This window comes from Lepisma saccharinum, chromosome 3 (assembly GCF_977018435.1).
Source record: "Lepisma saccharinum chromosome 3, izLepSacc3.1, whole genome shotgun sequence".
Taxonomy (NCBI): Eukaryota; Metazoa; Arthropoda; class Insecta; order Zygentoma; family Lepismatidae; genus Lepisma; species Lepisma saccharinum.
In genome coordinates, this window is record NC_139231.1 from 115,817,669 (window position 1) to 115,840,659 (window position 22,991).

Sequence of the window (22,991 nt, forward strand, 5' to 3'; positions counted from 1 at the left end):
GGGGGATACGAGGTGGAATGGTGCAATGCGTACAGAGACATGCAAAAGCAAATAACGTTCACATGACAGAAGAATACGATCCTAACGAACAATCGAAATACATATTTTATGTGGATGCAAATAATTTATACGGACATGCTATGATACAAAAACTTCCTTACGGCGGGTTCGAATGGGTGGATACCACTTCCATTAACATTAATAATTTCAACGACTGTGAATTTGGCTTGTTTATAGAGGCAGACCTCGTATTCCCCGACCATCTACACGATTACTTCAAAGATCTACCTCCTGCACCCGAACTAAAATGTTCGCCTGATTCAAATCAACGTAAGCTTCTGTTAACATTGGATAGGAAAGAGAGATACGTTCTCCATTACAAAAATCTTCAATTCTTAATTGAGAAGGGAGTTCAAGTAATAAATGTGAGAAGAATAATGAAATTCAAACATTCCGAGTGGTTAAAACCTTACATTGAAAAAAATACGTATCATAGAACACGCGCCACGTCAGATTTAGATAAAGATTTTTTTAAACTCATGAATAATGCTGTTTACGGAAAAACAATGGAGAATGTCAGGAAGCACGTGGACGTGAGATTAGTTCCCGATTCAAATAAATGTAGAAAATTGATAGCATCGCCGACATTCAAATCACGAAATATATATGATGAAAACCTGGCCCTGTTTGTGATGGATAAAAAAATAATCAAGTTCAACAAACCAATCTACGTGGGGGCGACGGTTTTGGATTTATCTAAACTGCATATGTTTGAATTTCATTATAATGTCATGAAACCCTTCTATAACGAAAATATAACACTTTTGTACACGGACACGGACAGTTTTATTTATTCCGTACAGACATCTGACCTCTACAACAATTTGAAACAACCGAAAATGATTGATCATTTCGACACATCTTCCTTCCCTCAACCAAACAGATTTGATCTCCCTTCTCGCAATAAAAAAGTGCTTGGTAAAATGAAGGATGAATGCAACGGAGAAATCATTCTGGAGTTCGCCGGCTTACGTTCCAAAATGTATGTGGTGAAAACAGAAACCAGCATCACCAAAAAAGCCAAAGGTGTTGGTAAAAATACCGTGAAAAACAAGCTTGTGTTCGAGGATTACATCAATTGCCTCTATTCACAGTCGAGGATTCTACGTTTGGAGACAAGGATACAAAGCGTAGACCACGTGCTTACCACAAACAAAGTTAAGAAAATTGCGCTGGATCCGCATGACGATAAAAGATGTATTTTGTCTTGCGGAATCCACACGTTGCCTTGGGGGCACTGTCGTTTAGAAATTAGTAAAAATTGTAGGCAATGCAATTGAAAAAAAAAAATAAACTTTAGCTGTCTCACATACACGATAAATAACTAGCAAAGGACAATGAATCTTTTTGGTTTCCGAAAGCAAACAATGGAGGCTGTACACCGCACGACGACAGATCATGAATTTCTACCTTCCGTGTTACCTAAACTCAACGGTCTGTTGATCATTCACCTCAACAGCATTTGGACGAAATTGGATGACGATGTGGGCAAGATGTTTTACGTCTTCAATAACAATTTACATTTCTACGAAATTCCGATCGACGGGAAACTTCAAATCACCGTGAATCCGGAAAACGCAGGCGAAATCAAAATTTCTACCGGCAAGAACATTTTTCGAATCAAGCACGACAAGATGCTTTCTAACATTACGTACGATGTGTCTGCAGGAGATTATCTTTACGTGGAACTCCTCGGAGACTACGACAAACTTATTCCTCTCTTCGTAGAATTACGAATCGTCTATCCTATTATAAATAACCATTAACAAAATGCCTAACGACATTTTCGGCAACACCAAGCGTGTAGACCACGCAGAAGAGATTCTCATGTTGGACATTCGAGTTAAGAAGTTGAGGACCGATTTGATCGCTTTGCAGGAGACCTTAAACAAAAGTTTAGAGTCGGAAATCGCTACGCTCCAAACGCAATGTCTCGACCCCATTCTGAAAATCGATTCCGAACTGAAAACGCTCATAAAAAATTATGTCGACGTACCTTCTTACGACAACGTTCAAAATATACAGTTGAGCGTGGATTCGCTTCAAAATGATTTGGCCAAATTACAGCAATTTCAATCGAAAAATGAAGATTTGGAAAAATTGAAACTCGAAATCGAAGAACGAACTTCCGCAATAGAAAAGAATTTCTCTGAACTTCAAACCGTCGTGAACGATATTGATGTAGAACGCTTGCATGTCGTCGTTTCCAAATTACAAGAAGAATTCACCAGCACGTTGGAAGAAATTAAATCCAAGTTGCAGACTTTGGAAGATACAATGACGAACCTACCATCGTCGGACGAACTGCAGGTCATCGGTAAAAGCGTCGCGAACATAAAAATTCAATTGGAGGCCTATCGAGATTTCGAACACATTCAAACCACCATCGCTACGCTTCAGGCGTCCTTGGAATTGATCAACGAAGAAATTAAAAATATTCACGCTGAAGCGAGAGCGTTGACGAGCATTCAAGACACGTTGAGCGCGGTTCAGCAGAAGATCGAATATTTAGAAAATTTGAACGTCGAAACGAATCTCGCTCATTTTCATCACGTACTCGACAACATACAGGGTGACTTGGAATCGTTACGGACGAGCGTGCCTTCGAGCGAAGATTTGGAAAAATTGAAAACGGCGGTGACGGCACTATCCGATTCGAGCGACATCAAAAGTTCATTGAGCGATCTCGAGAGTAAAGTGGCCAATCTCCCCACCTCCAAAGAATTGCACGCTTTGAAAAGAAACATATCTCGAATGCTGAAACGACTAGAAACGGAAACGGCGAACGTGGAACAGATTCGAGACGAAATTAGTTCGCTGGTGTCGACGCTGCCCACTTCGCAGAGCGTCGCCGACCTTCACATGCAGTTTACAGAGATGCGAAGCATCGTGAACGATCTTACCGAGAAGAGCTCGAAATTGAATCAAGTCGAGAACCTTCAGAACATCGTCGTCAACATCAGAGATCAAGTTGGAGTGCTGGAATCCACGCAGGAATCGACGCTGGCTTCTTTCGGTGCCAAGTTGCAAGAACTCAACGAAAACTACAAGCAGTTGAACGTGGAAGTGAAAATCAAACCGTCGTTTTCTGCCGTAACGGATACCATAGTCGAGCATTTGCTGCCCATCGAAAATAAACTCGGACAAGTTCACAGTAATCTGCTCGGCGTCGACACTAAATTCGCTAAACTGCATTCTCTGCAAGCCATCGAAATCAACAGCGTACCCAATCAACAAAGAATCTCCACGTTCGTCGAAGGTAACAAACTGTACATGTTACATCCTTATCATCCGTACTACAAGTTTCTCCTCGATGGCACGATTCAGATAAACGAATTTTCGTACTGGTCTCACGGTAGAAAAGCTAGCGTTCCCACCATGACTTTGATATCGAATCGTGGTGTCCAGAAAGCAGGAAACATTCCTCTGGCACGTTGGAACGAAACGCGCAACATATATGAAATACACGAAGACGAAGATCTCACCGTTTTCGACGTGAGTGCCGGCGATAAGCTGATCATTCAAAACACGAGCGAAGTGCCACCCTCTTTGAATCCCATCACGCTTGTGCTTCTCTTGAAACGTAATCTCTAAGAAAATGTCTAGGCAAGCCATCGTCGAAGAATTGCATAAACCTGCGCGCCGTAACTACGAACGTTTGGCTGTGGTAACCAAGGGCATCGACGACCTCTGGCAAAGCGACCTCGTGGAGATGAGTAGCGGCAATTTGAAAAACGTACATAAATTGAACAAGGGCAACAAGTACCTCCTCACCGTCATAGACACATTTTCGAAATTCGCATGGGCTCTACCTTTGAAGGCGAAAACGGGAACGTGCGTCACGGAAGCATTCAAATTAATTTTTCGCGAAAGCGGCGGCAGACGACCACGGTTTCTGCAAACGGACAACGGTAAAGAATTTTACAACGCCGTATTCCAAAAGTTTATTCAAAAACACAAGATTCGACATTATTCGACTTTCAGTCACGTCAAAGCCAGCATCGTGGAAAGATTCAATCGAACCTTGAAAACACACATGTGGAAACGATTCACGCTTCGGGGAAATTACAAATGGGTCGACATCCTGCCGGAACTCGTCGACACCTATAATGAAACGGTACACAGAACGATAGGCATGAAGCCAGCCGACGTTACCAAGTCCGACGAGCAGCGTTTAATTTCTACCGTTTACTGTCCAAAGTACACACCCACGACAAAAAAAGCTAAATACAAAATTGGAGACCAGGTGAGGATCAGCAAATTCAAACGCACCTTCGAGAAGGGCTTCACAAAAAATTGGAGCACGGAACTCTTTACGGTGGTTCGAGTTCTACCTGGAAACCGACACACGTATATAATAAAAGATAGTAGCGGCGAGATTTTGAAAGGAAGATTTTACGAAGAGGAACTCTCTAAAACAAAACACCCCGACACGTACCTCATCGAGAAAGTATTGCGTAGGAAAGGTGACAAACTTTTGGTCAAATGGCTGGGACTTCCGGAAAAGAGTTGGATCGACGCGAACGAAGTGATCTTGTGAGTACGTGGAACGTGGTGAAGCGTCTACCGGATCCGGAAAGTCAAACGAAGAAAAAGAACGGCGAGTTGCTTCCCGACAGCATCCGCTGTCTGATCGTAGGTCCTTCGGGGTGTGGGAAAACGACACTGCTCGTGGACAATTTTCTCCTCGCACCGAATTGGTTAGATTGGAAGAACAGGCACCTGTACGTGTTCTCGAAAAGTTTGGAGCAATCCAAATACCAGCAACTGATGAAACTGTACGATGGTCTGGACATTGCAACGTTTGCCTCGGAAATAAAACCACTCGACGATTGTCGTGAAAATTCAGTCGTTGTGTTCGACGACGCCATCCTGGAAAATCAAAATGAAATTCGCAACTTTTTCACGCAAGGTCGTCACAAAGGAATGGATTGTTTTTACCTAGCTCAAACGTTTTCCAAAATTCCAAAACAGTTAGTGCGCGACAACGCCAATTTCATATGTTTGTTTCGTCAAGATCACACCAACCTCAAGCATGCGTACGATGACTACGTAGGCGGAGACATGAACTACAATCAATTTTCGGAAGGCTGCTGCTCTACTTGCTGGAACGGTGACGATTTCGGATTCGCGACGATCGACATGACGAGGAAACCCAACGACGGAAAATACAGAAACAAAATCAACGACTTTCTAAACGTTGCAACGTTGTGAGAAACGACGTATATAAATAACGTCATGACGAAACGAAAAATCGAAGACGAAAATCTCAAGCTTCGCGATTACCTCGCGAAACGCTTTAAAGGTTGGAAATCCGAGAATCGCGGATTCTACGAAGAGAAGAAACGTCAGGATCAACCCGTGATCGATGCCATCAGCGGTCTAGGTAAAGAAATTAAAAGTGTCACGGAACAAAATAAAAATTTGATTAATGAACTCGTACCGCTCGCAGCTAAAAGTTACGCCGTACCCACGCCTATTTCGAGCATTCCTTCGACGCCGTTCGAACTGAAGGATGCACCGGCACGACGTCGAGCCATAGGTAGCACGTCGTCGTCTTCGGATAAAATCGAGTTGGGACCTTTGGCACGAGACTACCTGAGCACGGGGAAATTCGACAAGGATGAAGTGTTCGGATTGTATCCCAGCATGGAAACCAGCGAAGGCGGCGGTGTGGTGTGGAAGATTGGGAAATCGAAGGTGACCTTCGAAGGCAACGACATTAAAGTCAATTTAGGCGACAAGGATAGTTGGAACAGGTATCCGGGTACGGTGGGACTGTGGGAACTCGTCGCCAAAAAGCAGCCGAAAGATTACACCGACGAAGATTACCAAAGTTACAAGGAAATTCTGATCATGACGGATGCCTTGTACCAGAACAACGACGCCTCGCAGAATAGGGTGAAATCGAGCAGCGGCGAGAAGTACAGGAATCTCATCAAACCGATTTGGAACCAGGTCAAAACAGGCAGCGGCGTCAAACGCTACAACACGTTACCCAAAGAATTCGTTTGGGTGGACGACGTTAGGAAACTCGTGGACCGATTGTTGGTGATAGCCGGCGAAGAGAATGCAGGCAACCGTAATTTCTACAATGAGAAGGTTGGCATCGTGGACATGATCAGCACGAAACTTTCCAACTTCATCGTGAACGACGACAAGGGCATAGGTTACCTGATCAAAATCATCAACACGCTGCCTCCGAAATTTTGGAACGTGGCCGAAGGAAAGGGACTCGTGAACGACATCATCAACAAGTTACCTTTCGAGATGCATTTACCTGGCTACCAGTACTGCGGGCCGGGTACCAAACTCGAGAAAAGATTGGAGAGAGGAGACAAGGGTGTGAATCCGTTGGACGCGGCATGCAAAGATCACGACATCGCCTACAACACCACGCAGACGGATCTGGACGCACGTCACGAAGCAGACAGAAAGTTAGAGCACGCAGCTTTCGAAAGGTTCGTGAGCAGAGACGCATCGCTGGGTGAACGGGTCGCCGCACTGGGTACCACCATCGCCATGAACACGAAACAAAAATTGGGGTGGGGTATATAAATAACATACCGTAAAAAAAACTTGATATATAAATAACACACATCGTAAAAAAATAATTTTTGGTATATATAAATAACACACATAGTGAAAAAAAGCAATTAAATTTCTCTCTAACACTCTGACAACTAAAAAAATGAGCGATCTCCAAGCATTAAAACAAATGCTAAATTTGTCAGTCGAGTATGTAAAAATTCAGGAATTGGAAGTCGACAAACCTTACACGATAACTTCCGGTTCAATCGTTTCTACCCAGTATGGTCCCAAGGTACGCCTGTTGCTCAACGCACAATACAGTCTATTTTTACCAGATCGATACGCTAACATGTTATCCGACGAGAAGCTATCTATTTTAATCGAGAACAAAACTCGAATCGTATACAAGGGGACAAAGGAACTTCTTGGCAAGAAAACGAAGCACGTAATAGAATTTGTGTAACGACTGCGAGGCCTTGAAAATATATAAATAACATACCGTAAAAAACTACACAAAAAAAATCTCAGAATATATATATAAATAACATACCGTGAAAATAACACATAGAGCATCAACATGAAGCCCAAGGGTGTCGTGTACCAGATACCATACTCCAATCTTAAAAATCTAGGTGCCCTCGATGGGTTACTCACCAAGAAACAACGTGAGAAGAAACGTTCTTGCTTGTCGAAAGGACATGGAATGAAATTGCTGCTCAGCACACCTCAATTGAAAAGATTGCAGCGTTCGCGGAAACAGCAAAAAATCGGAGGTTTCATATTCAGCATCCCGGCCATCCTGGCAGCATTGGGGGCCGTTGGAAGTTTGGCCGGCGGAAGTGCCGCCATCGCGAAAACCGTCATCGACTCGAAGAAGAACAAGGCAGAATTGGAAGAACAGAAACGTCACAACCTGGCCATGGAGAAGAAGGGGAAGGGCGTGATGAAGAAGTTTAAAAAAAAGAAACAGAAGCACTCACCAACCGAGACATTGAATCTCTGATCGAACCGTTTCAAATCAAACACTTCAGAGGAGTTTTCATGTCCGACTCGTTACCTTCAAGCGTTAAAAAAAAAGAATGCGGAGTAGTCAACTTGGACGGTCAAGAAAATCCAGGCACGCATTGGATATGTTACCACAAAAATGATGATAAAGCATTCGTTTTCGATTCTTTCGGAGGTGTTCCACCTACAAATTTAATTCATTATCTGAAAACGAACAAAACCTCCATATACTACAACGACGAACGCATTCAAGATTTCGGAGACGTGAACTGCGGTCATCTCTGCCTCTCCGTGCTCGCATTTCTCTCTAAAATAAATAACCCTACGATCGAGGATTTCCAGAAAGCATTGTGGAACCTCAAACAGCATCACTAGGATGGGCGTGTTCCATCTCACGAGCGAATCTTCGATCTTGAAACTCACGCTGCACGACGACATCGTCTATCCTAAATCCGTAGCTCTGCGTGCATTCTACAGCATGTACCTCATACCTAACGTCACCCAGCACAACAACAAAATTAGCGTCGGAAGCGAACACATCGTCGTCACGCCAGGACAATACAATCTTTCCACTTTGCAAGCTCAATTACCCAAAGGCACATACCTTTCTCAAAATTCGGTCACGCACAGAGTGGAAATCCTATCCGCGACGGAGACCGTGGACCTGGGCACCATAGGAGAACTTTTAGGTTTCGAGAACGACACCAAACTCGAAGCTGGCATCAAGCACGTAGCAACCAACATTCCTAAATTCTTGGCCATAGAGACTCTGAACGTACACTGTAACGTGGCCGAAGGTATGATCACGAAATCTTCGGACGGATTGTTAGGAAGTCACAAGCAGACGGGAATCATAGCCACTTTCAAACCAAGTTCCGAGTTCATGGAACCGATCATCTACACGCCCTCTTCGCCGATCTATTTTCCAGTATGTCGCAACCGCATAGACGACATAGAGTTGGTGGTGACGAACGAGAAAGGAGACGTGGTGGATTTCGCAGGTGCCACTACGACGGCCATCGTGGAGATCAACGTATAATAAATAACCATACATGTAAAATGGAGCAAATCGAAAGTTACGAATTGCAATCTTTCCCTCCCAACCGTCGCACGTTCGCCAATCTCAACGAGGCAAACAGGGAGATCGAATACGACGTGGACGTAGGCGACGGGTTTATTCATCCTCACAGAGCGGACCTCTACCTTCAATTCGACGTGGTGAAGAAAGAAAGCGGAGACGCGTTTCCCGCAGCAGCAAACTTGATACTCGTGGACAACTTCGTGCCTCACCTGTTCTCGCAGGTGGAGGTGAGGAAACACAACACCGTCATCGACAGAATAGATTATCCAGGCATCACGTCGACGGCAGTGGGAACGTTAAAATTATCCAAAACGGACGCAGCGTACTACCAGGCCGGGGGATTCGAAGCCGGAACCAAAATATCGACGAAAAGTCACACGGTGCTCTTTCCCATGCGTCTGCTGCCAGGTTTCTTCTCGGATTACAAGGAGATCATGTGGAAGGGAGGACTGAGGATCACGTTTCGAAGAGCAGCCAACGACAACGACGCACTGATGCGATACGCTACTTTGGGTCCGGACGGCACCACGCCGATAGCCAACACTTTACCCGAAGCAGCGAAATGCGTCATCCGAAGCATGGAATTGAGAATGCCGGTGGTGGAATACGAAACGAACTACGCCCTCAAGTACAAAGCGGAGATCTTGAAAAGTCCGCAAGTGTCGATTCACTTTCACGGTTACCAGTGCGTGCAGAAGATGGCGTCGGGAAGTCACATGGAATTCGACGTAACGACGCAGTTCAACAACATACAGTTCGACATGCCAGATTTCGTCGTGGTGCTTTTTCAGACCGGGAGGGACAAGAATCAGGAAAAAGATTCCAGCAAGTTCGACGACTGCAAGATCAAGAACGTTTATCTGAAGAACGGACGCAACGAAGTGTTCCCGCGCGAGAATTACAACCTCGACGTGACCAAAAACGATTACCTCAAACTTTACGAAGCTTACACGGCTTACAAACGCGTGACCGAGGGAAGCGTGGACATGTATTACACGCCCAGCGAATTCAAAGCACGGAGACCCATGACCGTCATCAACACATCTAAGAGAAGGCAGGTGGTGGTCAACGATCGCACCAACATCAAGGTCGTCTGCGAGTTCCACGACGCGCTGCTTGCCGATACTCTATGCAGCGTCATCCTGATTGCAGAGAAGTCCTTCGTCCACGACGTGAAGAACGAGAGGGTGACGGAACAGTTTTAAAATTCATAAAAAATTGCCACATACTAAAAATCAACATCCAACACATTTTAGGTTATATAAAATTTGTGAAAACCTTATAATACTGAAATATTAAAACAAACGGAGTCCCCCTTGTAGGTTAGTTCGGTGCGTAAATAAAAAAAAATGATAGGTTAAGTTATATCACTTAGGATCGTGAGAAAATTAAAAAAATCGTAAAAAAAAAGATAGGTTAAGTTATATCACGTAACATCGTGATATACCTACCAAGTACAAATGGGGAAAAAAATAAGTGCAGTAAAAATTTGTACTAAAACATCGCTAAACGCTATAACATCGACAAAAAATTGTCAAAAATATGTCAAAAACTTATATTCGATTGATAAAAAAAAATACCTACAAAATATGATCCTCAAATAATAACGTTCAAACAGTACCTAAATAAAAAAAAATGATAGGTTAAGTTATATCACTTAGGATCGTAAAAAAATTAAATAATCGTAAAAAAAGGATAGGTTAAGTTGTATCACGTAACATCATGATATACCTACCAAGTACGAGTGGGGGAAAAATGAGTATAGTGAAAATTTGTACTAAAACATCGCTAAACGCTAAAACATCGACAAAAAATTGTCAAAATATGTCAAAAAGTGATATTCAATTGGTAAAAAAAGACCATACCTACTAAGTACTACTTTGAAACCCCCCAATAGCACTACTCGTACATAATATAAATTTATGTACAAACTAGATTCACGAGAACAATGGTGTAAGTTAACACGCAAAACACATCACTCAAGATCGTGCTGATAATGTTCCACAATACTGGACCACCAATTATACTGTGACGTTCACAAGTCAATTATTTGCACGATTACAACTAAAACGCGAAGGTGAAGATACAACTTCTATAGGTCTATATATTAGTGAAATAACTGAGCAATATGCAGTTCACTATTACCTATATTTCCATTTTTGTCAGACACACTACTACATACTGACTATTGATTCTCGTTGCTATAGCAACGTTAGAATTATAAATATCTCGTTTATACAGCGTAGAGTGCAATGAATAACATAAAACATAATTAACGTTGTACAAAGTAATAATTATACATTTTTTAAACGTTAATATAAAGTGATTTTTATAATACGAAATTAATAATTTCAATAAACATATAATTATATTGTGCGGATTCACAGCACCGTCACAGTATTAAAAGTAGATAATAGATGGGAAAGAAAAATATAAGTGGTTTTCAGCTTTCAACAAGTTCAAGATTATAGTCGAATTGTAAGGCACGCCATAGAAATATTCAACAAGTATGAAAAAGTCACTCCAGCCAACCAGAAACTTGTCCATTACAAACTAAGTCCCCAATCTCTATTTCAATGTGCACATGTGAAATACGCAGACCGGCGCATGGTATCTGCGGCAAACGAAGTTGCCTTTGCCGGGCCTCAAAAGAATGAATGAAGATCTTCTCTCGTTTTCTCAGTAACCAAATAACATATTGCTGTAAATATTATACGAACTTAAAATTGGGAGTTTTCTTTGTAACTTTCTCACTGGAAGTTATTTCAAATCTAATTTAATAAAAATCGGCTCGCAAGAGAACTTTTTCTCTATACAATAATGGTCAATAAAATATTTCATTTCTTTCACTTACTTTCAAGATTCTACACGTTTAATTTACAGCACAATACGATTGTCTAAAGCTTTCTGGTAATACTCGTGCAGGATTGGTATCGATTGTTGCAATAATAGCCGTGCAGCGGCAATTTACAATTGTTCGAATGTAAGCCGTTGTTTTTTGTTTTTTTTTTGTTATTTTGTAAGAGCTGGCGAGAACCCCGAACGGTGAGTAGGTGGCAACAGCGGAAATGTATCTCCCTCTCTCCCTCTGCTAGGAATTGTCAAGGTCAGTCGCTTTCATATCGCTCGTCGACTCTAGCTTCCCCCAGGAGATTCGAACCTGCGCACGTCCCGTAGCCGGAGCCGAAAGCCTGACGCCTTACACCTCACGGCCACGGTGCGGGACAAATGTAGTAATCTACGTCTGTATTATTTTGTTTAACATGAAAAGAAACCCAATTGCCCTGGCACCAGACTGTATATGAAATGTAAAACTGTGGCCTAAGGGATCGTAGCTAGGAATTGCGGAAAACCAAAATATATATTTTCTACTTTCTTGAGTGGTTATCTAGGACAAAAAACATCTTACACACCAGTCTTATACAGGAAATAAGCATCCTCTCCAAATAACGGGAGAGGAATGGACCGTTTGAATCCGGAGACATGGTACATACATTATCATCTACAAAATTTCCAAACACATGAACATCGACAAGCAACGCTTAAAATAAATACGCTGACGACATCGTGGGAGAAGAGAAATGAGCCGGGGACACTAGAGGGGGCGAGGAAGAGTGGAGGGAACAGCAGCAGGAGAATGAGATTAATTATCGCGAAGCACTTACTCAACCGGCTGTTAATTAACCAGGGACAATCACCCTCTCGCCCCGCCCGGACCTTTTCAAAAACTCGCCACTTCAGTATTGAATCAGGCTCTAGCCGCTTCGCGCAAATTCATTGAGGGAGGAAAGAAGAGCTGCCCCTCCTCCTCTCCCCTAACCCCGCAAGTAATTAACAGAGTGCATTACTTTGTACCGGGTAAAAATGGCAAGCTGTAATAGGTGGTGGGTGTAACTTTCCGTGGCTTAAAGGAAGGATAATAAAATTTGCCTACTTGCGCAACAACGTGAGAATTTCAGTCTTGTTATTCTTATTTGACGCTGATTTTCTTCCTCCGTTTCTATGCATCTCCATTCAATGCGTACAATTTAACTTTATATACGCACATACACGAGGTTCGATCGAAAAGATCCGACTTGGGCGTGAAATGGTCGATTTTGTATGTGTGTCACTTCGACTTCTACGTAATAACTTGTGTAGGTATCCGTGATGTAGAATTACTAAAAAACGACCGTTTCTACACGTAAATGGATATATGCCTATTTGTGAATAGCTTTAAATGCCACTCAAATAACCCAGATAGCACACAAGCTTGTGTCAAGCTTACGATAGCTTGCTTGTAGCTTGTCAGAGCAAGCTTGATATGGGAAGCTAGACGCAAGCTTGAAGTATGTGGTACTTAGCGTGGGTGGATACATTTTTTTAAGAAATATTAACAATAGAGACATATCCATTAATATAAGTATAGATATACTCATTAAATATAAACAATAGTGATAAAATGAAATAAATCCGAAATACGTGTAATAAAGTGAAATATGAATGTTCGTTTCCTGTAGCCGCCGCTAGATGGCACTGCTAAAAATGTGTAAAGAAACCAAGTTTTTGTAACACAAGTAATGACATATTTGATTGTAAATATAGTGATAAATTGTGTTTTAACACCCTTCAAAAGATGTGTGAACATTAAGCCATAAGGGTGAGAAGAAAATGAAATGCAGTAAATAAAAGTACATCTCCCATGATCAACTTTTTTGATTCATGACTATATAAACAGGAGCTATGTGTGGCGAAGAGGATCAGGTATAGGTATTCGTAAGTCGGTCTCCCTTGTGTCACGCATCGTGGGCCAATTATTCCAGGTGGAAGCCGTAAGTCTGGAACGGACAAACGGTACCAATTGAGCCTATACGGTGGTTAGGTGATTGCGAGGAACCTTTTTGGTTGAACACGTTGAGTGGAGCAGACATACGACTTGCACTATTTTTTGAAACTGTTTTCCCTTATTACCTTCATCCTTCCTCTTCTTGGTTGTCCTGGGCTCTACAATTAGTTTGGAATTGCTTCATTGGATTGAGTTGTCGGTTGGTTTGAGTTTGTTCGCTTTCCCACAGGATTTTCGTTTGTTCCATTGGATCATATAACAACACACGGTTGTGGTCTTCTGATATGCATCATGGTCTTCCTGCAACGCTGCTACGACAGCGAGAAGGGGTGAAAACCTTCACCGGAGGTACTAAACGGACGGACGGTCCAAACTCCGAGACGATGCTCGATTCACGAAGTACCAATGATCCAATGCAAACGTCCAGCTATTCCACAAAACACCGACGTCGCAATTCCTACGAAGGATTACCTCTACCTCAACGTCAACGATCTAGATCACCAATTAAACGAGATACAGGAAATACAGCTCATGCAACCCAACTAAAATCCAAACAACAGGATACCAGCTTATATAACTTCCTGCTCACCAACTACGACACCAAATTCAACACAGCAAAACATGTGTTCCAACAAACATCTAAGTATGTGCCAAGGGCACAAATTGCACAAATACTGTTCACCCGTAATGGCATCATATTGAACCACCAGATCCAGACTTTGCAAAACTAATTAGAAACAAAGCTTCTTTTGAAATCTATGGAGCCAAAGCAAACATCCAAACACTAAATGCTTCCATTCAAAAACAACTACCACCACCACATAAATCCCCACTACTATCAGTTGTCATCATTCTTTCAACATATCCAAACCCTTAGCAAACATTATATCATAGCAGCGGACATCAATTATCATAGTCGAACCATGCAAGACAAAACAAACTTTTTACAATTTCTGGACCAAAACACTACAGCAGAATTCCATGTACTGCCCAGAGCCACACGTCCCATAAGTAACACTACCCCTGACGTTGTTATAACATCAACATCTCTGAGTACCTGCTTGAACATATCTGTGCTGGATTCCATCGGCAGTGACCATGACCCAGTGAAATTTACCTTAAATCTTGGTAACCGCAATACGAGCAGTACAATACAACCTCGAAAAATCTGGTGTTACAACAAAGCGAACTAAGCTACAGAATGCTTTTTCTCACCCGCATCCACCACCAAACAATTCAGAGGAACTCGATACGGCGGTGGAACATCTTACTGCTCAGATTACCAGTGCGGCAACCACTAACATACCTACGACCACTCTGAATAGTTACAAACCAAAGCTACCTCCGCAATATCTTCACCTAATCACAGCATCACGACGAGCATACAGGGACTACCTCCAGACCAGAAATCCTGAATCCCTTAACTTACACCGTCAATGGCTGCGTACAGTACAAAACTATATAAAAGCTTATAAACAACGTCGATGGATTGAAACGTGCAACCAATTGAGTGATGAAAGCCATCCCACCAAATACTGGAAACGTTTCAAGGTGCTCACTGGACAATCCAGTAGTACTCCTTATCCAATAACAATCAAGGACGCAGCCCTAAACACAGACACTGAAAAAGCTTATGCCTTCGCAAATGTCTTGCAAGACACTTTCACTCCAACACCACAATTAGCTCCAAATCTCCGCCTCCAGACCAAAATTGACAGAGTCACCAACCCCAATAACAGGCAACTGCAACCCAGCAATACGCACGATATTGATCCTAATCATGCTCTAACTGTTCCTATTACAACAGACGACATTATCAATACTGTGCGTAGAAAGAGAAACACCGCTCCCGGCTTGGACAATATCACATACGTATTGATCAAACAGGCCCCGCTTGCATTGCTGTCCTTTCTGGCTATTATCTACAATTTTATCCTCCGCACAGGCCACTACCAGACAGACTGGAAGATTTCGAAAGTTCTAATGTTTCCAAAGCCACACAAAGATAGTACCAACCCCACAAACTATCGACCTATTCAGCTCACATCAACATTTAGCAAAATATTCGAACGCATCATTGTTCGACGCATACACATGCACTTACAAGCACACAGTTTACTTCTGTCGCATCAAGCAGGCTTTAGACCTCAACACAGTGTCCTTGATAATTTGTTAAAACTAACGACTCGCATCACAAATCACTTCAACACTTCCAAACCATCCTGTCTAGTACTATTCGACCTGGAGAAAGCATTTGACAAAGTATGGCAGACTGGACTCATTTACAAGCTCCATAAATTCCAACTACCGCTTTGCTATGTCAGATTAGTACACAGCTTTCTAACAAATAGGGTCGCTTATGTCACTGTAAATGGAGCGATGTCATACCCCATTTTCCCTTACTCTGGCGTTCCACAGGGTGCTGCTTTATCACCATTACTCTACATACTATACGTTGCCGATATGCCAAAACCCCCACAAGTTTCTATCTACCAATTCGCTGACGACACCGCATTTCTCGCCTGTTGTTCAACCATCCAAGCTATAAACAAAACTCTCCAACCAGCTATAAACTCCTTCCAAAGATGGTGTGACACATGGCGTCTCACAATAAATGCTCTCAAAACACAAGCATTGGTGTTTCTACAGACAGGCTGTCGCTCGAAGATCCAAAGGAACCCAACATTATTAAACATCAAAATACGGGGAACGCCAATTCTGCCTGCCACCACTGCAAAATACCTAGGAGTCATATTTGACTCCAAGCTAACATGGAAACCTCAATTGCTCAACATCGTCCAAAAAGCTACAAATCGTCTTAGCTTGCTCAAACGGCTAATTGGAACATCCTGGGGACTCAACTCCCAGGTTGTCCTACATACCTACAAGGCTTTCCTTCGACCAGCAATAATTTACGGCCACACTGCATGGATATCAGCGCCAGACTCATTCTATCACAAACTACAAGTTCTGGAAAGACATGCTCTTCGTTTGGCCTTCAGAGTAGTCCTACCAAGTCCTACACGACTACTGTACGAGCGAATAACCTTCCCGGAAATCACAACCCACATCGAAGCCATCCGTCACAAATATATAACTGGTCGAATGAACTCGCACCATCCACAACTTCTCAGCACAATGTACGAAGATGCTCTACACGACTGCCTTCCCACTTACCACTGCACACCATTACAGCATCTCTTAACCATGTATACCTTCCTGATAGATCCACAGCATCCTGATTATCAGCTGTATATAATCCATCATCCTCCGGAACTACGGCACGTGATATATCCAACACATGCCGCACCATAGCAAATTATTACTTTCCTAACAAGTAATTTTCCCACTACTGAATAAATACCATCTAAGTGAACTACCCCCAGAATAAGTAAATCTGTACCACTTCAATACTGAAAACACACTTAGACCATCACCTTGAAAAGGAAAACATTTATGAAAACAATGCACTTACCAAAGAGAAGGTGTAGCCTTCTAAATGGAAAACGAGGACAAAAAAAAAAAAAAAAAAAGTGGCGAAGACACGTTAGTGCGTCGAGAGAAAACCCCCTTGGAACATTCGCTGTGACTGTAATTTCAGTACGTTTGGAACGGACGACTGGAGGTAATTGCAGTCTACACAGTGGTTTGGTGTTCCCGAGGTACTTTGTTGAACGCCTTGCTGCGAAGGGATATCTACCTCGAACGACACTTTTCAGGTGGCCGCAACTAGGTTGTAGCCCCAAGCATTCACCGTTGGAGCTCTGGTCACAGTTGCTAGAGATACCAATCCTTTCTTTCTTTCGTTGGCTCTGGTTTCTGTCCTCGTTTCTCATTGGCTGTTTGGTTCTAAAATCTTGTTTGTTAAGTGTCTGTTCCGAGACTTTGACTCTGACTCTCTCCATCACGTGCAAAGTTTGCAGCACTTTGTACTCTGCTTAACTAGAAGCGAACTGTGCTACAATCCACGTTTGCAGCACCTTGTACTTTGCTTATTTTGCAACACCTGAAATAACTCTGTCTCCTAATTGTTTCGTCTTCGAAAAGGATTACTAGGTTGCCTCCCTTCGCTCACCATGCATCAAGGGCTCCCCCAACAAGTTGGGGGTGCAAACTCTCGAGACAGGATAATCCAAAAACAAGACCGAGGCAACTCAAGAAGCAATTCAGCCGATTCAAAAACATCCAGGGATCGCTCTCGATCTCCTCTTCAACTACAAAAGAAACAAAAATATCAAGAACAAACACGCAATCCAAAGTTAAATCCCAGAGATACCACACAAATTGATGACCGAACTGAAGAAAATTCCACTGTCTACAACTTCCTACTACAAAATTACGACCCCAAGTACAGAACTCCTAAGTTGCTCCTTCAACAGTTACAAAAATACCTCCCCCGAGCACAAGTAGAACAAATTATATTCACCAGAAATGGCATCATTATCAAATCCAGAGATCCGCAATTTCTATCCACTTTGAGAAACAAAGTTTCGTTCGAAATTTTTGGACCACAGGCTGCTCTATCCCAACTGACACCCAAAACTGCCAAACAATCACCACCCCCAAACAAACCACCTCATATGTCAGTCGTTATTAAAGGCGTAGATCCAGAACTCGCTGACCAAGAAGTATTAGAAGAACTACGTTTGGAAGGGCATGAAGTTATAAAATGCGTTCGAATCCAAAACAACAACGGACCAACTTACCTGATGCGAGTAATAACAGATTGTTCCAGCACAATCGATCGCTTACTTCATGAAGGGGCTTATATATATCGCCAACGACATAGGGTTGAACCATCGCATTCAAGGGCACCTCTTCCGTTACGATGTGAACGCTGCCAGAAATACAACGTCCACACTACGGCAAATTGCCCCGAAACACCTATCTGTGGCTATTGTTCTGGCCAACACACGACTAAAGAGTGCACAAATCTGAATGCACCACCCAAATGTAACACGTGCAAACAGGCTCATCCCTCATATAGTTACCGTTGTGCTGCACGCCCAAACCCCGAAGCCTCACGCCCTGACCTAACTGTACCATTAAGAACTATGGACTCTACAACTCCACCACAGAACTCTCTGAAACAACCAGTGACTGTTGAAGATCTACTTAGATTTCAAACATTAACCCTACAAAATATCCAACTATTTCTACGCCAACATATATTACAACAGATAGTACAGACAGCTAAGACTCTTTTTCGTGTCCACCTGTTCGCTACATATTCTGGTCCACATGTACATTTTCAAATTGTACCACTGGAAACTGAAGTTTAGAAACCTAACTGTTATTTATATAATTATGGCGGGCTATATACAATATAATTTCCTATTTATGAACATCCGTTCTCTACCGAAACATAAAGCTATATTCCAGGAACTTCTCCTGGAAGAAGACATTCATTTCTTTGCACTGAATGAAACCCGTATCCCCAAAGCCACACCCCTCTACATACCCAGGTATTCCTTGCTACATACACCTGGTCCTACAACGGCGCAACGATTATGTGGTGGAGTAGCCCTAGGGATCAAACCAAAATTTCCCTATAGAACATATATATTACCACCTCAATTTCCATACCAAGAATATTCTATTGCCACACTTTATCTCAAAAGTATAAATGTGACATTGGCTACTGTATATATACGACCCACTAGCCCTCTACCTACGGACTTCTTTCTTTATATCGCTACTACATACCGTCACTACTTCATACTAGCTGATATTAATATACATAGTCGAACAAATGCAGAACGAACAGCTTTCCACACTACCATCGATAATAATACTACAGGTATATTTCAAGATTTACCATCTGCAACTCGTCCAGAGAGTAACACAACCCCCGATGTAGTTTTTGTATCACCTTCCTTAGCTGACAAAATTAACATAGAAGTCCTTGCACCGATAGGAAGTGATCATGCACCAATTAAAATAACTCTACCAGTGCACCACTATACCCAACACAAACAGGTTCCTCCAAAGCGGATCTACGATTATAACAGAGCAAATTGGGAAGGTTATCGAGAAGATCTCTCCACTGTCTTTCAAAATCTCACCCCTCCAACGAACTCTAACGAATTAGATAAGGCTGTAGAAAACATCACGTCAGAAGTCAAACAAGCAGCAAGTACACATATTCCACAGATAACTGTGAATAGTTTTAAACCTAAACTACCACCTAAATACCTTCATCTAGTAACTGCATCACGTCGAGCCTATCGGGAATACGTACAAACAAGGAATCCTGAATGTCTGCGAGTTCACCGTCAATGGATAAGAACTGTCCATAACTACATAAAGGCACACAAACAACGTCAGTGGATCGACACTTGCAATCACCTTGATGCTGAAAGCCATCCTAGCAAATTCTGGAAACGATTTCATATGCTTACAGGAAAACATACAAGTACTACGTATCCTCTTCTTTCACAACAACAAGCTCTTACAAATGATTACGAAAAGGCAAATGAATTTGCACAGATTCTCCAAGACACATTTACTCCTCCGCTTCCGCTTGCTCCTAATAGCAGATTAGAATCTCAAATAACAAGGAAGGTACATCCTGAAAATAGACAACTGCAACCCAGTTCTCATCATGCTATCAACGCAAATCACCCTCTTACTACTTTAATTACCACAGATGACATAACAAACGCAGTCCGCAACAAAAGAAACACTGCCCCAGGGTTTAATTCCATCACATATGTCTTGATAAAGAAAGCTCCACTAGCAATGTTGTCATTTCTGGCCTTGATATACAACTTAATCCTTCGCACTGGATATTACCCTGTCGAATGGAAAGTGTCGAAGGTACTCATGTTTCCGAAGCCTGATAAAGATCGTACAGATCCAAAATGCTATAGACCTATACAACTAACATCAACACTCAGCAAAATCCTTGAAAAAATTTTAGTCCGCCGATTACACTCTCACTTATTGTCAAATAATTTTCTCCCGATACACCAAGCCGGATTTAGGCCACACTTTAGCGTCTTGGATAACTTACTAAGACTCTCAAATCGAATCTACAACCAGTACAATACATCTAAACACTCTTGTTTAATACTATTCGATCTTGAAAAGGCATTCGATAAAGTGTAGCACACCGGCCTCATATATAAACTGCATAAGTTTCGCCTTCCTTTCTGTTACATTCGATTAATTTTCAACTTTCTTACCAACCGAATGGCATATGTAACAATAAATAACAATCTGTCTCACCCTATCTTCTTGAACGCCGGAGTACCGCAAGGATCGGTATTATCTCCATTGCTCTACTTACTTTATGTCGCAGATATGCCAACATTCTCTCAGGTGTCAACATACCAATACGCTGATGATACAGCTCTACTGGCTTGTGGTTCTACAATTCAAGCAATAAATCGCATTATGCAACCAGCTATTAATGTATTTCAACGATGGTGCGACACTTGGAGACTCACCATCAATAGCGCAAAAACTCAAGCCATAATATTTCTTCCTACCGGATGTCGCTCACGGATACAAAGAAATCCAAGTATGTTAGATCTTAAGATCCGTGGCACACGCATAATTCCTACCAACAGCGTTAAATTTCTTGGTGTCATATTTGACACAAAACTAACATGGACACCACACCTGCAGAACATAAAAAAGAAAGCCAAAAACAGACTACAGCTGATGAAGAGACTTGTCGGCACGAATTGGGAACTTCGAGCAAACATCCTCCTAAATACCTATCTGGCCTTTCTTCGGCCCGTACTTACGTATGGACATACATCATGGCTCTCAGCAGAGGACTCGTTCTATGAACGACTACAAATCATAGAGAGACATGCATGTCGACTGGCATACAGAATCAAACTACCAAGTCCAACTCGACTCTTATACACACGAATAAGTTTTCCACATATAACACTTCACCTAGAGGCATTGCGAAAAGAATATATAAATAACAAGATGGACAAAGAACACCCATCGTTGGTTCACACAATCCGTGAAGATGCAATGCACGACTCTTACCCATACAGATTGTATACTCCATTACAACATCTTTTAACTCTGTATACTCTGACCATCGGGCCCAGACATCCCGATTATGAACTATACACCATTCATCATCCACCACAATTACGACCACATTTATACCCTTCATATTGCAACTAATAATCAAACTACAAGAAAGGGTATTTATTTACTAACATAAGAATGAAAGTAGGGTGTAATATAATATAGCAATAAAAATCCAAGGACATTTCAAGACTAGGTTAATGTTCATTTCATAATCCCAAAAATAGAAAAAAGTGCACTTAGCCTGTCTATTACTATTATTATATATTTTAAGTATCTAGCACGTGCCGAAGAGAGGGACATAACCCTCTAAACGGATGACCGGGGGGAAAAAAAAATATCGCAACGTAACTCTGGCTTCCCTTCATTCGAATAAATCTTTCGCCTTTTACTAAAGATTTCCGTGGAGGGGAGCAAAAGATGAGTTTATAACTAATTTTTCGTAAGGCTTGGCTAACGCTGAGCCTAGTGATGAAATACAAAAATAATTTCCTCTAGTATTGTAACGCTTGCTGCAGTGGCGAAGAACATCAAGGTATAGGTATTCGTAAGTCGGTCTCTCTTGTGTCACGCATCGTGAGCCAATTACTCCAGGTGGAAGCCGTAAGTCTGGAACGGACAAACGGTACCAATTGTGCCTATACGGTGGTTAGGTGATTGCGAGGAACCTTCTTTTGGTTGAACACGTTGAGTGGAGCAGACATACGACTTACACTATTTTCTTAAACTGTTTTTCCTTATTACCTTCATCCTTCCTCTTCTTGGTTGTCTTGAGCTCTACAATTAGTTTGGAATTGCTTCATTGGATTGAGTTGCCGGTTGGTTTGAGTTTGTGCGCTTTCCCACAGGATTTTCGTTTGTTCCATTGGATCATATAACAACACACGGTTGTGGTCTTCTGATATGCATCATGGTCTTCCTGCAACGCTGCTACGACAGCGAGAAGGGGTGAAAACCTTCACCGGAGGTACTAAACGGACGGACGGTCCAAACTCCGAGACGATGCTCGATTCACGAAGTACCAATGATGCAATGCAAACGTCCAGCTATTCCACCAAACACCGACGTCGCAATTCCTATGAAGGATTACCTCAACGTCAACGATCTCGATCACCAATTAAACGAGATGCAGCAAATACAGCTCATGCAAACCAACTAGAATCCAAACAACAGGGTACCAGCATATATAACTTCCTGCTCACCAACTACGACACCAAATACAATACAGCAAAACATGTATTCCAACAAACATCTAAATATGTGCCAAGGGCACAAATTTCACAAATACTGTTCACCCGTAATGGCATCATATTGAAATCACCAGATCCAGACTTTGCAAAACTAATTAGAAACAAAGCTTCTTTTGAAATTTATGGAGCCAAAGCAAACATCCAAACACTGAATGCTTCCACTCAAAAACAACCACCACCA

General features: G+C 42.2%; 1 long non-coding RNA gene and 1 other non-coding gene across 2 annotated transcripts in view; one reads left to right on the forward strand and one right to left on the reverse strand.

Moving 5' to 3' along the window:
* The window catches only part of LOC145985338 (uncharacterized), a 637,838-nt gene that overhangs the window by 397,629 nt on the left and 217,218 nt on the right, over positions 1 to 22,991 (reverse strand). The window lies entirely within an intron of this gene.
* Positions 21,909 to 22,027, forward strand: LOC145986106 (U5 spliceosomal RNA). Its single transcript, XR_014441541.1, has one exon. It is a non-coding gene; the product is annotated as a U5 spliceosomal RNA (small nuclear RNA).